The sequence below is a fragment of the Gossypium hirsutum genome, chromosome A06 (assembly GCF_007990345.1).
Source record: "Gossypium hirsutum isolate 1008001.06 chromosome A06, Gossypium_hirsutum_v2.1, whole genome shotgun sequence".
In the NCBI taxonomy this organism is placed as follows: domain Eukaryota; kingdom Viridiplantae; phylum Streptophyta; class Magnoliopsida; order Malvales; family Malvaceae; genus Gossypium; species Gossypium hirsutum.
In genome coordinates, this window is record NC_053429.1 from 105,708,522 (window position 1) to 105,716,008 (window position 7,487).

The window sequence follows — 7,487 nt, forward strand, 5'->3', positions numbered from 1 at the left end:
AAATGTGGTATGTTTTAATACCTATATGTACTAGGTTGGTAAGCATGACATGTGGCTTATGGACATGTTTAGGTAGTTGATGTGCATGATAATATGGTATGATAATGCTGGCTTGGAAATGGTCTTTTGTAATGTGTTTTAGTTACACAATGGAATTAGGTATTCATGCTTGATATAAGACAACATTCACATGTTAGATAGATGATGTTTGGATGTAAATGTGATGTCTTTGGAGGGCACATTGGTTAGTTGATTTAAGATGTTTGAAATGGCATATACCTATGTATGTATTGGTATGGTTTGATGCTTTGTAAGAGTGCATAATTGGTTTAAATGATTATGCATGAAATAGTGTTGGAATGGCTTGTTTTAGGTGAATTTTAGGTCCACACAGCCTGAGACACAGGCGTGTGACTCATCCATGTGCGACACACGGCTTGGCGACACGATCATGTGTCTCCTGAAGGGTCTTATGTATGCAAGTCAATGAGTTACACGGCCTAGCACATGGCCTAACACACAAGCATGTGGGGATATTTCAAAAGTTATACAGCCTCGCACATGGGCATGTTACATGACTGTGTGGCCCTACTCAGAGAGTTACACGGGTGAGGACAAGGGCTGAGACATGGTCGTGTGTCCTTAGTTCAAAGGTTACACGGCCTGAGACATAGGTGTGTGCCTCAATCATATGAGGTACACGGCTATGTGACCCCTGGTCCCAAATTTTTGTGATTTTCCCAAACTTTCTATATTGTTTCAAATTGGTCGTTAATTGCTTCTAAGTTATTTTTAGGGCCTTGGAAACACAAAAATTTATATACTTTTTCATACCCAAATCTACTTAAATTCATGCAAAGTCGGTTAAATTCTTGTCAAAAAATAATTAAATAATATAAAATAATTAAATTATGTTAAAAAAATGAACATTATGAATTTTAATTAATTTTATAGTTAATTTTGATTAAATTTGGTTATTTTTGACAGAATTACACAATTGGAGAAAAAGAGCCCGGTGAACACTGCGAGAAGAACAAAACCGAGAGCAATTTGAAGTATCAAGGCCAATTAATTTCCAGCCCAAGATGGTCTAGAAATGTGTATTAATTCATAATTAAATTAATTTTAATTTATTTCCTATTTAATTTAGGTTAAATGAATTAATTTTAATTAATTATGAAGAAAGGGCCTAGTGAACCGCACTGGTTGAACCGAATGAAGTGAGCCGAATCAGCCACTAAGTGGGCTGACCAGAACCTTCCATTGGCTGACTCAAATCAGAAAATTAGATGATAAAGTATTCTTGCAAAAAGGCCCTTGAAAACCCTCCAAATTACGTTCAAACGCCACCTTTATTTTAGGCTTTGTAGATTTGCCCCAACCTATTTTTAGCAAGGTTGAAAGCTTCAACCTTGCCATGTGTATGGCCGGCCATGGAAGGGCTCTCTTGGCTGCTGAATTTGATATTTTTAGCAGTCCTCTTCAGCTATAAAAGCCACCCTATGCTTCCCATTTCAAAGCATCCCTCAACATCCCTCATTCCATAACATTCTCTCATCCTCTCTTCACTTTTCTCAAGTTTCCTCTCCATTTTTCCATCCCATTTTCCCTTCCTCTTGTGCCAATTTCCTCTCTTGAGAAAGAGGTGTTCTTCAGCCATTTTGGGCAGCAATCAAGGATTCATAGAAGCCTTGCTCGGTGAAGACAACGGAGACTAAGAACGAAGCAACAGTTGAACCGCAGAGAAACACTGGATTTGCTTTCTGTTCCTTTTCTTTTTAATTTCTGTCGTTTTTATGATGAACATATCTATGAAAAATATTGTTGTTGGAATGGTTATTTTAATCAATTTAGCTTGAATTTCATTCGTGTTGGGTTGATTATATTTTTCCTACTTGAATTATTAAAATAGTGTTTATGCTGTTATAGGCCTCAGTGAAATGCTTGATTAAGTAAAATCATGCTTAGGTTATCTGGCATTATATTTGTTTAGATAACTAAAGAATTAATTGTTTAAACAGATTAAAATTGCAATTAATGGACTCAGTACTTAATCAGTGCATGTTTAATTCTTCTAAGGTAACTGAAAATTAAATTAGCATTGTATTTGGCGATACATATGCCTTGCATAACTTGCAAGATTGTTTTGATTAAATTGTTTCAAGGTATGGCTACTTTGTTACTTCACATAATCTTTTACATGTTTATTAAGTTGAATTAATTGATTGAATCGACATAGGCATAGGAATATGCGATAGATAATTTAATTCAATAAGTATGTATGTGCGATAGCATGTTTACTTTATTAAATCTGTTTAGTCGGTTGAATTGGCATAGGGATATGTTCAAGAGATAAATGGAATTTTCTAATTAGTAAATATGTTCATAAGTTAGCAAATTATTGGGTTGCCGTGAATTTATTCATAACAGCGTAAGCACAAATTTAATATTTCTAAGTTAAACAGGTATAATTAATCCAACACAATTATATCATCTTGATTAAATCTTAATTGAAATCGTGCACTAGAACTCTTTTATTTTATTTAAATTGTTTGCTTAGTTTTAAAATCTTAGTTTATAAATCACTCTTTTCAAACCAAAATCATTTTTACCTCACCAAAGTGTTTTAATTAATTTCATAAATATCGCTTTTTACAATCCTTGTGGGTACGATAACTCGACATTTACTTGTCACTTTATTACTTGTTACGATTGTGTACACTTGCACATTTCCACCGTTCCAAGTTTTTGGCACCGTTGCCGGGGACTGTTTTTAAAAAAAAACATTATTTGTGAATTTATTTTTACATTTTGGTTCTTTTATTTTCCTGTTCAATTTTACTTACTTAATTAATTCTTCTCTGATTATTTCAGGTGTTTATAAGTATTGACCGAATTATCGACTTACTCCCAGTGGACCTTGAAATAGAATGAACCTTTCGCCAACGAAGAAGACAACCGAACCAGAGAAGGACCGAAGAGATGAATTTCGAGAATATCAATCAAGGAAATGGAGCAAACCTTGCTCAAAATCCTATCCTTATTGCTGATGATAGGGATAGAGCTTTATGACAATATGCCGTGCCAATTTTTAATGACCTTAATCTAGGTATTAGAAGACCTGAGATTGAGGCACGATAATTCGAGGTGAAGCCAATCATGTTCCAGATGCTTCAGACAGTGGGTCAATTCAGTGGAATGCCTACTAAAGATCCTCATCTTCATTTAAGACTGTTTATGGAGGTGAGCGACTCTTTCAAGCTAGCCGGAGTACCCAAAGATGCATTACGATTAAAATTGTTCCCGTACTCGCTGAGAGACAGAGCTTGAGCTTGGTTAAACTCACTACCACCAAACTCGATTTCTACATGGCAAGAGTTAGCAGAGAGATTTCTTGTGAAGTATTTCCCGCCTAGCAAGATTGCTAAGCTGAGAAATGAGATTACTGCTTTCCAACAAATGGATGATGAGTCCTTGTATGAGGCATGGGAAAGATTCAAAGAGTTATTACGAAAGTACCATCATCACGGAATTCCGTATTGCATCCAACTTGAGACATTTTACAATGGTCTCAACGCTCACACAAGGATGGTAGTAGATGCTTTTGCTAACGGTGCTATCTTATCTAAGTCTTACAATGAGGCTTATGAAATCATCGAGAGGATCACCAATAACAATTATCAGTGGCCAACCAATCGAGCAACGTTAGGAAGACGAGTTGCTGGAATCCATGAAGTAGACGCTCTCACTTCACTTACATCCCAGGTATCTTCGATATCTTCAATGTTAAAGAATCTTACCACTAATGGGTCTAATAGTTTTGCAGCTCAACCACCTAACCAATATGAGAATATAGCCTGTGTCTATTGTGGGGAAGGACATGTGTTTGAAGAATGTCCGTCAAACCCATAATCCATGTACTACATAGGTAATTAGAACCAGAACCGAGGAAGGCAAGGGCTGCAATCCAACTTTTACAACCCATTATGGCGAAATCACCCAATCTTTCCTGGAGTAACCAAAGGGCTAGAGGTAGTAACAACTATGCCCAACCTAGACCAACCCAGCAGCCTAGTTTTTCATAGTAAGTTCAGAAACCAGTTCAGGCTGAATCATCCAATAGCTTAAAGAATTTATTAAAGGCATACATGGCGAAGAATGACGCCACTCTAAGGAATTTAGAGAATCAAGTGGGCCAGCTTGCTACTAAACTTAGGAACTGTCCACAAGGTGCTCTACCTAGTGATACGAAAAATCTGAGAAATCCAGGGAAGGAGCATTGCAAAGCACTAACATTGAGGAGCGGAAAAACGGTAGAGCCCAACATCATTGAAGCTGAAAAGGAGCATGCTAAAGCTCAAGATTCGGAAGAAGTTCAACCAAGTGTTGGAGTTCCTATTCCACTAGAACTAGAACCTGTAATACCTGAAAAGGTAACCTAAGAATCAGCCAATTCTGATCAGCCAACCATTCCGTTAGCAGCAGAATTGCTGCCAAAAGACAAATCAACCAGTACCAACTCCAGTATATAAACCTCGACTACCTTACCCTCAAAGACTCCAGAAGCAAAAATAGGAGGTCCAATTTAAGAAGTTCCTTGATGTACTCAAGCAACTTCATATCAACATCCCGTTGGTTGAAGCACTTGAACAAATGCCAAATTACGTAAAATTCATGAAAGATATCCTATCCGAGAAGAGAAGACTTGGAGAATTTGAGACGGTAGCTTTGATAAAGGAATGCAGTGCAAATCTTCAAGACAAATTACCCCCTAAGCTGAAGGATCCTGGGTGTTTTACCATTCCATGCAACATTGGAGCAGCTTATTGTGGTAAGGCACTATGTGACTTGGGTGCAAGTATCAACTTGATGCCTATGTCGATATTTAAGAAGTTGGGGATAGGTGAAGTTCGACCTACTACGGTTACACTTCAGCTAGCAGATCGATCCTTAGCACATCCAGAAGAAAAATCAAGGACGTATTGGTACGTGTAGATAAGTTTATCTTTCCTGCTGATTTTGTAATTTTAGATTTCGAAGTAAATAAAGAAGTACCAACTATCCTGGGGAGACCGTTCTTAGCAACTGGAAGGACACTTATTGATGTCCAGAAGGGCGAACTTACTATGCATGTTCAGGATTATAAGGAAACATTTAACATTTTCAAGTCAATGCGATTTCCTGAAACAATAGATGATTGTTCTGCAGTATCCAACTTAGAGGATTTAATAGTGGAGAAGGAACTCAACTCTGTTGAGGATCCTCTGGAAAGAATTTTGACATCAGACCCTCCAAGTGATGAAGAGGAGGATGAAAACTTAGCTTTGCTAGAAGCTAATCAAAAGGGATTTAATCCACAATCCCGTTTTGAATCTTTGGATTTAGAGGAGAGAGATTACACATAGCCAAAAGCGTCAATTGAGGAGCCACCTAAACTAGAACTCAAGGTATTACCTTCTCATTTAAAATATGTTTATTTAGGTGACGATTCTACTCTGCCTGTGATTGTTTTAGCAGAGTTAACTACTGAGCAAGAAGAGAAACTTATATTAGTTCTAAAACAATTTAAGAAGGCTATCAGATGGACCATAGCCGATATTCACGGTATTAGTCCATCTGTATGCATGCACAAGATCATTCTGGAAGATGGTGAAAAAGGGATGATCGATGGACAAGGAAGGCTGAACCCCATCATAAAGGACGTAGTGAAAAAAGAGATTATCAAGTGGTTAGATGCAGGTATCATTTACCCCATCTCAGACAGTTCATCGGTAAGTCTGGTCCAGTGCGTACCAAAGAAAGGAGGTATCACGGTTATAGGGAATGAGAATAACGAGTTGATACCGACTAGAACAGTTACGGGATAGAGAATCTGCATCGATTACCGGAAGCTAAATAAGGCAACTAGGAAGGATCACTTCCCTTTGCCATTCTTAGACCAGATGTTGGATAGACTCGCGAGGCGAGATTACTACTATTTTCTCGATGGATACTCAGGGTACAACCAAATTACAGTAGCAGCAGAAGATCAACACAAGACCATATTCACCTACCCGTACGGTACATTTGCATTTAGACGTATGCCATTTGGTTTATGTAATGCAACTGCTACATTTCAAAGATGTATGATGTCTATTTTCACTGACATGGTTGAGAAATTTTTGGAAGTTTTCATGGACGACTTTTCAGTGTTTGGAGATACGTACGATGATTGCTTAGCCAATCTGGCTAAGGTACTTAGGCAATGCGAAGAGACAAACCTAGTCCTTAACTGGGAAAAGTGTCATTTTATGGTACGAGAAGGTATCATTCTAGGGCATCGGATTATAAGACATGGGATCGAGGTAGACAGAGCAAAAGTAGATGTTATTGAGAAACTCCCACCTCCAACATCTGTAAACGGTGTTAGGAGCTTTTTGGGCCACGCCGGGTTCTATCGAAGATTTATCAATGACTTCTCCAAAGTTGCTAAACCTTTATGCAAATTATTGGAGAAGGACACGATATTTAAATTTAATGAAGAATGCTTAAAAGCTTTCAATAACTTGACGAATTGATTAGTCACGGCACCCATAATTGTCACACCAGACTGGGACTTGCCATTTGAATTGATGTGTGACGCAAGTGACTTCGCAATAGGAGCTGTCATGGGCCAGCGAAGGAACAAAGTTTTTCATCCCATCTAATATGCAAGCGGAACTCTGACAGGAGCTCAGTTAAACTATACAGTAACAGAAAAAGAGTTACTAGCTATCGTATTTGCTTTCGACAAGTTTTGATCTTATCTTGTAAGTACCAAGGTAAGTGTCTATACAGACCACTCGGCAATTAAATATTTACTTGCCAAGAAAGACGCTAAGCTGAGGTTGATCCGATGGGTACTACTACTTCAAGAGTTCGATTTGGAAATTCAAGATCGAAAGAAAGTAGAAAACCAAGTAGCAGATCACTTGTCCAGATTGGAACCGCAAGAAGGTAATTCTCCACTTGTACTGATTCAAGAAACATTTCCAGATGAACATATACTGAAAGTAAGTCATGTCCATAATACCCCTTGGTTTGCTAATATTGCTAACTTTTTAGCTTGTGGTTTAATGTCGTATGATAAGACATATCAACAAAGGAGAAAGTTTCTTCACGATGTGAAGTACTATTTCTGGGAGGAACCATATCTATTTAAAAAGTGTGCAGATCAGATGATTAGGAAATACATGGCAGAAGAAGAAATACCGAAGATTCTATACCACTGTCACTCAGCCCCAAGTGGGGGTCATTTCGGAGGAACTCATACTACAGCCAAAGTATTGCAAGCCGGATTCTTTTGGCCAACACTATTCAAGGATGCATATGCATATGCATATGTAAAGAGTTGTGACCGATGTCAAAGATTTGGAAATGTCACCAACAGAAATGAGATGCCTCGAACAAACATCATTGAGGTCGAATTATTCGATGTTTGGGGTATTGATTTTCTTGGGCCCTTTCCT

At 37.9% G+C, this 7,487-nt stretch overlaps 1 non-coding gene across 1 annotated transcript; it reads right to left on the reverse strand.

Annotated features, from left to right (window-relative positions):
- Positions 1-3,426: 3,426 nt before the first annotated feature.
- LOC121231589 (small nucleolar RNA R71) lies at positions 3,427-3,533 on the reverse strand. Its single transcript, XR_005929646.1, has one exon. It is a non-coding gene; the product is annotated as a small nucleolar RNA R71 (small nucleolar RNA).
- Between the last annotated feature and the right edge of the window lie 3,954 nt (positions 3,534-7,487).